The sequence below is a fragment of the Phyllobates terribilis genome, unplaced genomic scaffold, assembly GCF_046119375.1.
Source record: "Phyllobates terribilis strain yellow unplaced genomic scaffold, ASM4611937v1 Scaffold_13__5_contigs__length_258822181, whole genome shotgun sequence".
Classification (NCBI taxonomy): Eukaryota; Metazoa; Chordata; class Amphibia; order Anura; family Dendrobatidae; genus Phyllobates; species Phyllobates terribilis.
In genome coordinates, this window is record NW_027362773.1 from 95,646,055 (window position 1) to 95,659,309 (window position 13,255).

At 41.3% G+C, this 13,255-nt stretch overlaps 1 protein-coding gene across 2 annotated transcripts in view; it reads right to left on the minus strand.

The window, feature by feature from the left end:
- The window catches only part of NELL1 (neural EGFL like 1), a 932,419-nt gene that overhangs the window by 242,151 nt on the left and 677,013 nt on the right, over positions 1 to 13,255 (minus strand). The gene's annotated exons all lie outside the window — the stretch shown is intronic.

The following is a 13,255-nucleotide window of genomic DNA, read 5'->3' on the forward strand; positions in this document are numbered from 1 at the left end:
GATGACCTAGCCTAAGGATCAATATAAAAGTTCAGGACAATTCCTTTAATATACTCTGTGCTGAAACACCGAATCATTAAACCTCTTACAGTTTGCTACATTCGTACCTAGTCTATACAGTCCGGACTCCAAACTAAAACATTTCCCTGCATTGATACATTGTAAGAAAACTATCAGGACATGAAAGAGATTTATGCTATTGATTTGTGTAGTTCACACAGCTTTGCCCTAGACAGGATGCGCTTGTAGCGACGTCTCAGCAGTGAAGTTGTGTCTCTGTCGGAGTTCTCAACATCTAAACAAAAAATGTTTCCATTTATTGACAACAAGCAGAGATGAAATCCCAGTCAGGAACGGAATACAAAGCATGTTAGAAAGTTGCACAACTTAGCATTATATGATAAATAATGGGGTTATTGAAGGAGGAACAAGTTATCACTTATACAAAAAATGAGCGATAACTACTCGATGGGTAGGTGATACATTGTTCTTGCTGGCAATTACCCCTTTAAGTTTCATCTACGTAAAATCATAAAAATCCCCTGGGTTTGGATGTAGTTTGTTACAGACAAAAAGTTTGGATATTTCTAGAGATGAGAGAGTCAAATTTGTGTTGATTTTTTAGAAATTCGCTGATCCATACGAATTTGAACATTTTACGATTCCACTAGCCGTCAGAATAAATGGCCGAAGATTGCATCTGCTCCAGAAGGCTCTCATGATTTCAGGCGTGGCAATAACGTCTTGCAACTATCACATTACATGACAAAAAAAGAAGAAAAAAACCCCAAACTGATCATATACCCTGTAGAAAGTGAATAGTAACAGCACATGTAAATTACATAGAGCACTTAGCTGACACTACTTTGATCACAAAAGCATAAAAGCCATCCCACTGCCACAAGGTGTACCCAATCAGGATGGGTCCATCCTAATTGGGTACACCTTGTCGTGGTGGGATATCTTTTACTCTTTTTTATCAAAATAGTGTCAACTAAGTGCTCTATGTAATTTACATGTGCTGTTACTATTTAATTACTACAGGTTGTATGCACATTTTGTATTGTTTTCTTAGGTTTTGTCTGTGAAATGGCCACATTGTGAACGTGTTCCTACACACAGCCTGTATCTCAACTTATGCTCCGGCTCATTTGTTTTTTTAATAACATTACATGGTGTAGCACAACCTATCAGGAGGGACTATCATAGCCCGTATAAAAGAAGAAACAGGGAATGCAGTGGCCACTTTAGTGTGAATCTGGATAGTGAGAGGATGTCACAGCTCACAGCTTAGCAATAGAGATAGAGAGAAGTAAGACATATAACACTGAAGAAACTGTACAGACAGTGTGTGGCAGGACAGTAGTGAAAAACAGTTACCATCCATTTACCCATGGCCAAATATGTAGAGGTCACCTTGCCATTACTAAGGGCTTATTCACACGTCAGTATTTGGTCCATATTTTGTATCACTGTTTGTATGCCAAACAGGGCTGCCACCAGGAATTTCTAGGTGGACTCTTCTGTCAGGGGCCTACTCTACTCTAACCTATTAAACATTTCTTAAAATATCCAGTACTCTTTTTAGGTATATTTTTATTTACTCTTCTTTAGGGGAATGTGTCACATACATTTTTTAAAATGACCAATAATATCACATACAAGGGACAAATACCGCCACACCATGGCCGAACCACATATTACCACCACATAGTTACCAAATAATACCACATACAAGGAATACCGCCACACCATGACCAGACCACATATTACCACCACATAGTGACCGAATACTACAATAGTGATCATTAAGAAAAAAAAGACAATACTAATATTACCATACGTGCCATTATACACAGGAGCTCTGTACATAGTATACAGTGTATAGTGTCAGTGTGCAGTTACTACAGTGATCACCAGTGATATTATAAACAGGAGCTCTGTATATAGTGTCAGTGTGCAGTTAATACAGGGATCACCAGTGATATTATAAACAGGAGCTCTGTATATAGTGTCAGTGTACAGATAATACAGTGATCACCAGTGACATTATACACAGGAGCTCTGTATATAGTGTACAGGTAATACAAGGATCGTCAGTGACATTATACACAGGAGCTCTGTACATAGTATATAGTGTCAGTGTACAGATAACACACTGACTCACCAGTGTTGTTGTCCTTTATCTTCGCTTTTCTCCTTCATCCAGTGCAGACCGCCATCACTTTTTCCAGCCAGGACTCATCTCGGCATAAAATAACACAGTTATCTAGAGCACATTCCCCAACTTCTACACTACACAGCTGAATACAGACATACACCCACCATTAATATATAATTTGTTATTATGCAACCCACCATTCCAAATATAAATTGTAATCCACCACTTTGCCCCCACTAACTGTAAATAGCCACTTCCCCACCTAGTAAATATATAAATTAATTAGAACCTGTATTTTTTCGCCCAATTCATTACCAGTCACACTCTGTTGTCCTCAACGCCCCCCCATTCTCCCAATTCATTATATTTACATGCCCCCTCCGCCCCAATTCATTTTGTCATGTCCTCTCCGTCTCCCATCCACACTTCATCATCATTTACTCTCCCCAACCCCCAATTCATCATTTGTTTTCCCCCACCCTCAATTCATTATCATTTGTTCTCCCCACCCTCAACTCATCATTTTCTCTCCCCCGTCCCCTACCCTCAATTCATCATTAGCTCTCCCCACTCCCAGTTCATCATATCCACTCCCCACCCCCCACTCCTAGTTCATTATGTGCTCCCCCACCCTCCACTCCCAGTTCATCATGTCCTCTCCCCACTCCTCACTCCAAATTCATCATGTGTTCTCCCCACTCCCCCCAAGACCATTTAATTAATTCTATTAAAAAATAAAGTTTTCATACGGACCTTTCATACGATCCCCTGCAGCTCCACTTCTGGACTGGCAGCATCCCGGTGCTCGATGCCGGTGAGTACGCAATGACATCATCATGTACGCGCTGCCTCCAGTGCGTCACAGAGGGACTCCCTTGGAGCTGCACAGCTGTCGGCCGTGAGAGCTCCAAGGCTCCCTGCGCTGAAATGTATACCGGCGGCGGCACGTGGGGCCCAGTGAGCAGAAGCACAAGGGGAGGGGGCCTTTGCTTCTGGTCACTGGGCCCCATACAGCAGTAAAGCCCTGTTGGTGGCCCTGATGCCCAAAGTGGCGCTTACAATGAAAAACTATAATTTAAAGATTGATACCTGTTCTATGTTTTGGAGACATTCCTGGTTTTGGCACAGAGATACTGATCAAATATACTGATGTGTGAATAAAGTCTGTGTTTCCATTAAAAAGGTAGAAATGAGTTGGATACAGTCCTAGGAGACCTCAGAATGTTATATGACAACAAAAAAATATTTGCAAAAGTATACACATCCCTTAAGTGACAGATGTATTAATTCTTTGTCTAGTTGTTAAAATTCTCTTAATCCGTTCTTTTGTTAATTACAGATTCCTTAGGGACTGATTACGTTCCCGTTGCCTTTATGGCGGTAGGAAGGGGATCCAAGGGGTAACTTTTCTCCTTGCAGAGAGTGACATGTCAAGCCTGGCATGCCAAGGTGAGGAGACTTTTCAGTCTTGCAGTGCTCCTCTGGGAAATTAAATATGCAAATTGTCTCTTCAGAGAAAAAGAAGACTAGAACTATTGGCAGTAGCAATCCTAAAAGTCAATATCGACCCTTTAACGAGCCCTGCAATATGACTTAGGGTAAAAGCCAAACCAGAATTTCTATTTGCAGACACTGTGTTTCGGTGTACTGCCCCTCGTCAGTGCAAAGTGTGAGATCTGATTTGGCTAGGTGAGAGGTGTCAGACTGGGATTCAAGGGGCAGGAGGAAAACTTCTGCTTTACTGTGTAATATTGTTAGTCAGGATTAGCGCCAGCTCGGAGTCGTCATGTCCTCACTTTCTGCTCGCCTATTTTGTGTAGACACCGGAAATAATGGCATTGTTTATTTATGATGTTTTTAGTGCTTTGCCACTGCAAACAAATACTCAGAATTCACTGGCTACAATGCACAATTCCTCAGTAATAAACTCCAGCCCCCCCTCCCTGGCTATTCTAAATCTAGATTTACCAGCCCTTATTAATATTTATTATCAGACTAAATAGCGTGTTATAAGGTGTTAATATGGATGATGGGACTGATAATGTACGGATATTGCAGCTGCTTGCAAAACAGGAAAGATCTATTGTCAACATTCCGGAGTTGTTACATTGTATCGCGCAGAACACCTGCCACCGCGTATGGATTATATCTGAATATAAATATATTCTATTCATATACTAAATAATGCAACATAATATACAATAAACTCCAACTCTAGTAAAAGCTTCAGGAATTGGAAACATTATTTTAGGTCAAGGCTGTTTTTATGGATTGTGAATCTTCCCAAGTAAAACGGAACGACTTGGCTCCGAGAGATGATTTCACATTTAAATTGAATGATCATGAAGATCTAATTGAAATATGTTATGGGAATAAGTAAAGTCTACTTTTCAGGCAGGATAGCGGGGAAATAAGTGATGCAGAAAAAAAAACTTCTGCACATTCTACTCAATGTCAGATAGGTGCCGGAAAGCCAGGCTAATGGAGTTAGACATCCATAAAGTTGTAAAAAATGGGCACTTTATGAAATAAAAAAACAAATGATACAATAAAATGCAGCTTTAAAAGCGCTGATGCATTTTGGACCTCTTAAGGATTTGTCTAGTGAAAAATACTTTCTTCATGTGATATTACAGTGTTTCCTCAAAAATAAGGCAGGGTCCTATATTATTTTTTGTTTTGAAAAATGGGTTAGGGCTTATTTTCAGGGGATGTCTCATTTTTTCCCATGACTACAACCCACATTTATTCTTTAACAAAAAATAAACTTTTATTCCAAAATAATTATGTCAACACACACTCACACTGCACATACAAATGTATATACACATGTATATAGAAACACACTGCACATACAGTATATACACGTGAATATACAAACACACTGCACATACATATACATGTTTATGCAAACACACTGCACATACAGTACATACACGTGAATATACCAACGCACTGCAGATACATACACATGTTTATGCAAACACACTGAACATACATACACAAGTATACATATACACATGTCTATGCACACACTGCACATACATACACATGAATATACAAACACACTGCACATACATACATGTGAATATACAAACACAGCACATACAGTACAGACCAAAAGTTTGGACACACCTTCTCATTTAAAGATTTTTCTGTATTTTCATGACTTTGAAAATTGTACATTCACACTGAAGACATCAAAACTATGAATTAACACATGTGGAATTATATACTTAACAAAAAAGTGTGAGACAACTGAAAATATGTCTTATATTCTAGGTTCTTCAAAGTAGCCACTTTTTGCTTTGATGACTGCTTTGCACACTCTTGGCATTCTCTTGATGAGCTTCAAGAGGTAGTCACCGGAAATGGTTTTCACTTCACAGGTGTTCCCTGTCAGGTTTAATAAGTGGGATTTCTTGCCTTATAAATGGGGTTGGGACCATCAGTTGTGTTGTGCAGAAGTCTGGTGGATACACAGCTGATTGTCCTACTGAATAGACTGTTAGCTGCTTTTTTCTTGTCATAATACAAATTCTAAGTAAAGAAAAACGAGTGGCCATCATTACTTTAAGAAATGAAGGTCAGTCAGTACGAAAAATTGGGCAAACTTTGAAAGTGTCTCCAAGTGCAGTTGCAAAAACCATCAAGCGCTACAAAGAAACTGGCTCACATGAGGACCGCCCCAGGAAAGGAAGACCAAGAGTCACCTCTGCTTCTGAGGATAAGTTTATCCGAGTCACCAGCCTCAGAAATCGCAGGTTAACAGCAGCTCAGATTAGAGACCAGGTCAATGCCACACAGAGTTCTAGCAGCAGACACATCTCTACAACAACTGTTAAGAGGAGACTTTGTGCAGCAGGCCTTCATGGTAAAATAGCTGCTAGGAAACCACTGCTAAGGACAGGCAACAAACAGAAGAGACTTGTTTGGGCTAAAGAACAAAAGGAATGGACATCAGACCAATGAAAATCTGTGCTTTGGTCTGATGAGTCCAAATCTGAGATCTTTGGTTCCAACCACCGTGTCTTTGTGCGAAGCAGAAAAGGTGAACGGATGGACTCTACATGCCTGGTTCCCACCATGAAGCATGGAGGAGGCAGTGTGATGGTGTGGGGGTGCTTTGCTGGTGACACTGTTGGGGATTTCTTCAAAATTGAAGGCATACTGAACCAGCATGGCTACCACAGCATCTTTCAGCAGCATGCTATTCCATCCGGTTTGCGTTTAGCTGGACCATCATTTATTTTTCAACAGGACAATGACCCCAAACACACCTCCAGGCGGTGTAAGGGCTATTTGACCAAGAAGGAGAGTGATGGGGTGCTACGCCAGATGACCTGGCCTCCACAGTCACCAGACCTGAACCCAATCGAGATGGTTTGGGGTGAGCTGGACCGCAGAGTGAAGGCAAAAGGACCAACAAGTGCTAAGCATCTCTGGGAACTCTTTCAAGATTGTTGGAAGACCATTTCCGGTGACTACCTCTTGATGCTCATCAAGAGAATGCCAAGAGTGTGCAAAGCAGTCATCAAAGCAAAAGGTGGCTACTTTGAAGAACCTAGAATATAAGACATATTTTCACTTGTTTCACACTTTTTTGTTAAGTATATAATTCCACATGTGTTAATTTATAGTTTTGATGCCTTCAGTGTGAATGTACAATTTTCATAGTCATGAAAATACAGAAAAATCTTTAAATGAGAAGGTGCGTCCAAACTTTTGGTCTGTACTGTACATACATGTGAATATACAAAAGCATTGCACATACATACACAATTGCACATGTGTATATATATATATATATATATATATATATATATACACACACATACTGCACATACATACACTTGAATATACAATCACACTGCACACACATACACAATTACACATGTATGTACAACCCCTGGCAAAAATTATGGAATCACCGGGCTCGGAGGATATTAATTCAGTTGTTTAATGTTGTTGAAAAAAAGCAGATCACAGACATGGCACAAAACTAAAGTCATTTCAAATGGCAACTTTAGGGCTTTAAGAAACACTAAAAGAAATCAAGATAAAAAATGTGGTACTTAGTAAAGGTAATTTTTTTCAGACCAAGCAGAGGGAAAAAATTATGGAGTCACTCAATTCTGAGGAAAAAATTATGGAATCACCCTGTAAATTTTCATTTCCAAAACTAACACCTGCATCAAATTAGATCTGCTCATTAGTCTGCATCTAAAAAGGAGTGATCACACCTTGGAGAGCTGTTGCACCAAGTGGACTGACATGAATCATGGCTCCAACACGAGAGATTTCAATTGAAACAAAGGAGAGGATTATCAAACTCTTAAAAGAAGGTAAATCATCACGCAATGTTGCAAAAGATGTTGGTTGTTCACAGTCAGCTGTGTCTAAAATCTGGACCAAATACAAACAACATGGGAAGGTTGTTAAAGGCAAACATACTAGTAGACCAAGGAAGACATCAAAGCGTCAATACCGGAAACTTAAAGCAATATGTCTCCAAAACAGGAAATGCACAACAAAACGAATGGGAGGAATGGGAGGAAACTGGAGTCAATGTCTGTGACTGAACTGTAAGAAACCGCCTAAAGGAAATGGGATTTGCATACAGAAAAGCTAAACATAAGCCATCATTAACACCTAAGCAGAAAAAAACAAGGTTACAATGGGCTAAGGAAAAGCAATCATGGACTGTGGATGACTGGATGAAAGTCATATTCAGTGATGAATCGCGAATCTGCATTGGGCAAGGTGATGATGCTGGAACTTTTGTTTGGAGCCGTTCCAATGAGATTTATAAAGATGACTGCATGGAGAGAACATGCAAATTTCCACAGTCATTGGTGATATGGGGCTGCATGTCAGGTAAAGGCAGTGGGGAGATGGCTGTCATTACATCTTCAATAAATGCCCAAGTTTACATTGATATTTTGAACAGTTTTCTTATCCCATCAATTGAAAGGATGTTTGGGGATGATGACATCTTTTTTCAAGATGATAATGCATCCTGCCATAGAGCAAAAACTGTGAAAACATTCCTTGAAAGAAGACACATAAGGTCAATGTCATGGCCTGCAAATAGTCCGGATCTCAATCCAATTGAAAATCTTTGGTGGAAGTTGAAGAAAATGGCCCATGACAAGGCTCCAACCTGCAAAGCTGATCTGGCAACAGCAATCAGAGAAAGTTGGAGCCAGATTGATGAAGAGTACTGTTTGTCACTCATTAAGTCCATGCCTCAGAGACTGCAAGTTGTTATTAAAGCCAGAGGTGGTGCAACAAAATAATAGTGATGTATTGGAGTGTTCTATTGTGTGTTTGTTTTTCATGATTCCATATTTTTTTCCTCAGAATTGAGTGATTCCGTAATATTTTTTCCCTTTGCTTGGTCTGAAAAAATTACCCTTACTGAGTACCACATTTTTAATCTTGATTTCTTTTAATGTTTCTTAAAGCCCTAAAGTTGCCATTTGAAATGACTTTAGTTTTGTGCCATGTCTGTGATCTGATTTTTTTCAACAACATTAAACAACTGAATAAACATCCTCCGAGCCCGGTGATTCCATAATTTTTGCCAGGGGTTGTATATATATATAAATATGTATATATATACATATGCACACACACACTGCACATACGGTACCTACCAGCCTGTCTCCTCTTCAATTCACCTAGACTCCCACAGTTAAAGGACATTTGATGACATCATGGTCACATGACTTTGGTCACCAAAAATCCTTGAGCAGTCTTAACCTCGGAATAGAACTGCTGGCGGCCTCAAAGATAGTGGGGGTCCTGAGAAATTGCCCATTTGCTCCACCCCCCTTCCCAATGCTGGTCCTGACTGTCACTAGGGCTTATTTTTGGAGTAAGGCTTATATTTCAAGCATACTCCAAAAATCCTGGAAAATAATGCTAGGGCTTATTTTTGGGGAAACACAGTAGTTTTGAATTAACACAGGTAGGGGTTTCCAAACCATGAGCCATGGCCAGTCCAGGCAGCTTCAGTCTAAAACCTTGGAGGATCCGACATATTTATTAATTGCACAGACAGTCCATTGATTTTAGTGGGAGTTGTGTTACGTTTCAGCTCCTGAGGTGGCGCTGCATTAAACCTGTGCTGTTCCTCTGTGGTGCTCAAAGAGTTTGGCTTCTAAAGTCATGTTAAGTATTTTATAATCTCTATGGTTCAAAATGGGATGTTCTCCAGCACCAAAGAAAAGCAGTTAAGACTTAGCCTTTAATCATATAGGATAAATAAAAATTGCATGTACACATATTAGAAAAATTATGCTTACGCATTTTGGGTAGAAATATTCTCAAAGCACCACTCCAGCATTTTTTTTGTTTTATTTTAGTGCTGGAGTGGTGCTACTAATCTAAGGACCCTGGCTTGAGTATTATACTCACCTGCAGCCGTCTTCACCATTTATAGCTGCCGTTCCGGTACCGCGGCTCCATCTTGTGATCACAACTTCTGACTGGCTGGAAGTTAGAGGTAACGGTCACAAGCGCTCAATGCAAGTCTCGTAGACTTAGTGGCCTCCGGCTCGCTCCATTAAACACTGGACCAATCTGGGAGATCACAAACTGCTGGAGATCGACGGGTAGCGACGGCGATAGAAGGTGAAGATGGCGGCTGGTCAGTATAAGACTAGGGTCAGGGACTTTACATTTGATCAACCACTCCAGCGCTGCAATGAAAAAAATACTGGAGTGGCGCTTTAATCTATGATCTACGATTAATGTTTTTTTGACCCGAAACGCGTAAGCATTTTTTTTTTTTTAATGTTTGCACTTCCGCCAATTTTTCTCTTATCCTAAACGATTAAAGGCTAAGTTTTAACTATCTTCTTTTGGTGCTGGAAAACATCCCTTTATGGACCACTGAGAGTTATGTGACCTGGGAGCCAGACCGGCGCATACTCCGTGCACCGCACCCAGACCACAGACTGTCTACTCCGGAAGTTTCCTGGGATACTTATCTCTAACACACGAGTGGTGAGCTGAATTGAAACTTTTTCCCATTTTTTTGTAAGTATTTTGTACCACACTCTTAATTTTTTGTCCAGAATCACAAAAATATGGTTGATTTCTTCCAGAAACAGCACCACTCCTATCTCTTGGTTGTGTCTGGTATTGCAGCTCCGCTCTATTGAATTAAAGATGCTCGAGATGCAATATCACACACAACCTTTGGACAGGTTCAACACATTACCAATGTTTTCCTAACCCCATAAGGGAAGAGTCAGACGGCCGTATAACTTGGACGAGGATCGCAACGCAATGCTTGGACTGGCCGGCGGCTCTCCAGAGCGCAACAGCTGCATAGAAATACATGCTGTGATGCTCAGGTTGGGAGAATTGACCGCCAGTCTGAGCATTGCGTTGCGATCCTCGTCTGACTCTTCCCTTATACATCTCATAACATAATTGATAAATTTACTCCCCATCCCACCATTGCCTCTTTTGCCCCCCCCAATCATGGATGCCTGTAACCAGCTGCCTCACGATTAGGCTGTGTGCACACGTTGCGTTTTTTCGGTACAGATTTGTCACAAAACCTGAAGGGTTTTCATGTTTTTGCAGCCGCAAAAGATGCAGAACTTTCTGCATAACATGTGCACATACCCTTAGGTAAAAACCTCACAATGAAAAACAAAGTTTGCAGTCACTTTTCGCAAAATTATTATTTATTTTGCTTTATTTATCAGTCATAAAATAGGAAAATACAAACTAGTCACTGAATTTGTACACTGTTATTGAGGTTGAAAGGGTAATAATTACCCACTGAGGTCTCCTTTAATATCAAACCAGAATAAGAAAACGCAAGATCAAAATCTAGTGCAATTGTATGTAATTGTGTGTCATTTTAGGTAATACTGGTAAAACCCTTCAGATGTCTTCAGAAAGCAAAACTAGAATTATTTCTTCATTTAGATTAAAAGTCACATAGAGTGGAGGACATGGGATAATAATAACATGAAGGTGGGGAGCAGACGACGGCCGTCATTTCTGCCGAGCAGAGAACAAAGTGAGAAAAAATAAAGAAATGAAAAACAGAGAAAGTATTTTCAACTGTGATGTTCCATAAAAGGTACAAGCACCCCCATATGTGGACCCCAAACGTAACCATTCCCTTGTAAAAGCTTTCCACTTGTTCTGAGTAGAACATTATGATTTTGCAGAGCTCATATCCAATGTAATAGTATCATATACTTCCCAAATACAAACTAGCAAACTGTACATAAAATGCAAAATGATACAATCCTAAAATTGTATTGATACAATCCTATCGATTTTATAGCAGGACACAGTATCCAAATAATGACGTCATACGCACAGTCCAAAACCAAACTAGACAATCTCTCAGTAACAGTGCCATATACTGTATTACCAAAATAACCACTATATTTATTTTTATTATTATGATTTGCGTATATAGCGCCATTAATTCCGCAGCGCTTACGGACATTATCCTCTCTGTCCCCATTGGGGCTCACAATCTAAGTTCCCTATCAGTATGTCTTTGGAGTGTGGGAGGAAACCGGAGAACCCAGAAGAAACCCACGAAAACACGGGGAGAACATACAAACTCCTTGCAGATGTTGTTCTTGGTAGGAGTTGAGTCCAGGACCCCAGTGCTGCAAAGCTGCAGTGCTAACCACTGAGCCACTGTGCTTCCCATTGTACAGTGCTAACCACTGAGCCACCGTGCTGCCCGCTGTACTGTGCTAAGTACTGAGCCACTGTGCTGCCCACAATACAGTGCTAACCACTGAGCCACCATGCTGCCCACTGTACAGTGCTAACCACTGAGCCACCGTGTTGCCCATTGTACAGTGCTAACCACTGAGCCACCGTGCTGCCCATTGTACAGTGCTAACCACTGAGCCACCGTGCTGCCCATTGTCCAGTGGCTAAGCACTGAGCCACCGTGCTACCCATTCTCAAGTGCTAACCACTGAGCCACCATGCTGCCCACTGTACAGTGCTAACCACTGAGCCACCGTGCTGCCCATTGTACAGTACTAACCACTGAGCCACCGTGCTGCCCATTGTACAGTGCTAACCACTGAGCCACCGTGCTGCCCATTGTACAGTGCTAACCACTGAGCCACTGTTCTGCCCATTGTACAGTGCTAACCACTGAGCCACTGTGCTGCCCATTGTACAGTGCTAACCACTGAGCCACCGTGCTGCCCATTGTACAGTGCTAACCACTGAGCCACCGTGCTGCCCATTGTACAGTGCTAACCACTGAGCCACCGTGCTGCCCATTGTACAGTGCTAACCACTGAGCCACCGTGCTGCCCATTGTACAGTGCTAACCACTGAGCCACTGTGCTGCCCATTGTACAGTGCTAACCACTGAGCTGCCCATTGTACAGTGCTAACCACTGAGCCACTGTGCTGCCCATTGTACAGTGCTAACCACTGAGCCACCGTGCTGCCCATTGTACAGTGCTAACCACTGAGCCACCGTGCTGCCCATTGTACAGTGCTAACCACTGAGCCACTGTGCTGCCCATTGTACAGTGCTAACCACTGAGCTGCCCATTGTACAGTGCTAACCACTGAGCCACTGTGCTGCCCATTGTACAGTGCTAACCACTGAGCCACCGTGCTGCCCATTGTACAGTGCTAACCATTGAGCCACCGTGCTGCCCTACTAGAACATTTCCTAATAGAAGTGTTGTACAATGTCAAAATAAACCGCCATAAGGTCTGTTCACACATAACGTTTTTGCTGCATATTTTTCTGCACCAAAACCCAGAGTCTCAGCAGGAAAAATGCTGCATAAAATAAAGAATTTTTGACACATTTTTCATTGCATTTTTTTTCCATGAATTTGAAAATGGGCGACAAATATGGCAAAAGAGCTGAAAGAATTGACAGGCTGAAGATTTTATAAAACGCCCAGCAGCTCAGAAGATGCAATTTAGAAAAATAAAGCAGCATGTGAACGACATTTTAGAAACCTCATTTACTTTGTTAGTAATGTAAAACCCAGAGGGAGGTCGCTGACCGCGCCTGCCGGCGATTCAGCTGCTCAACATCAACAGAGCAGCTTTTCTTCT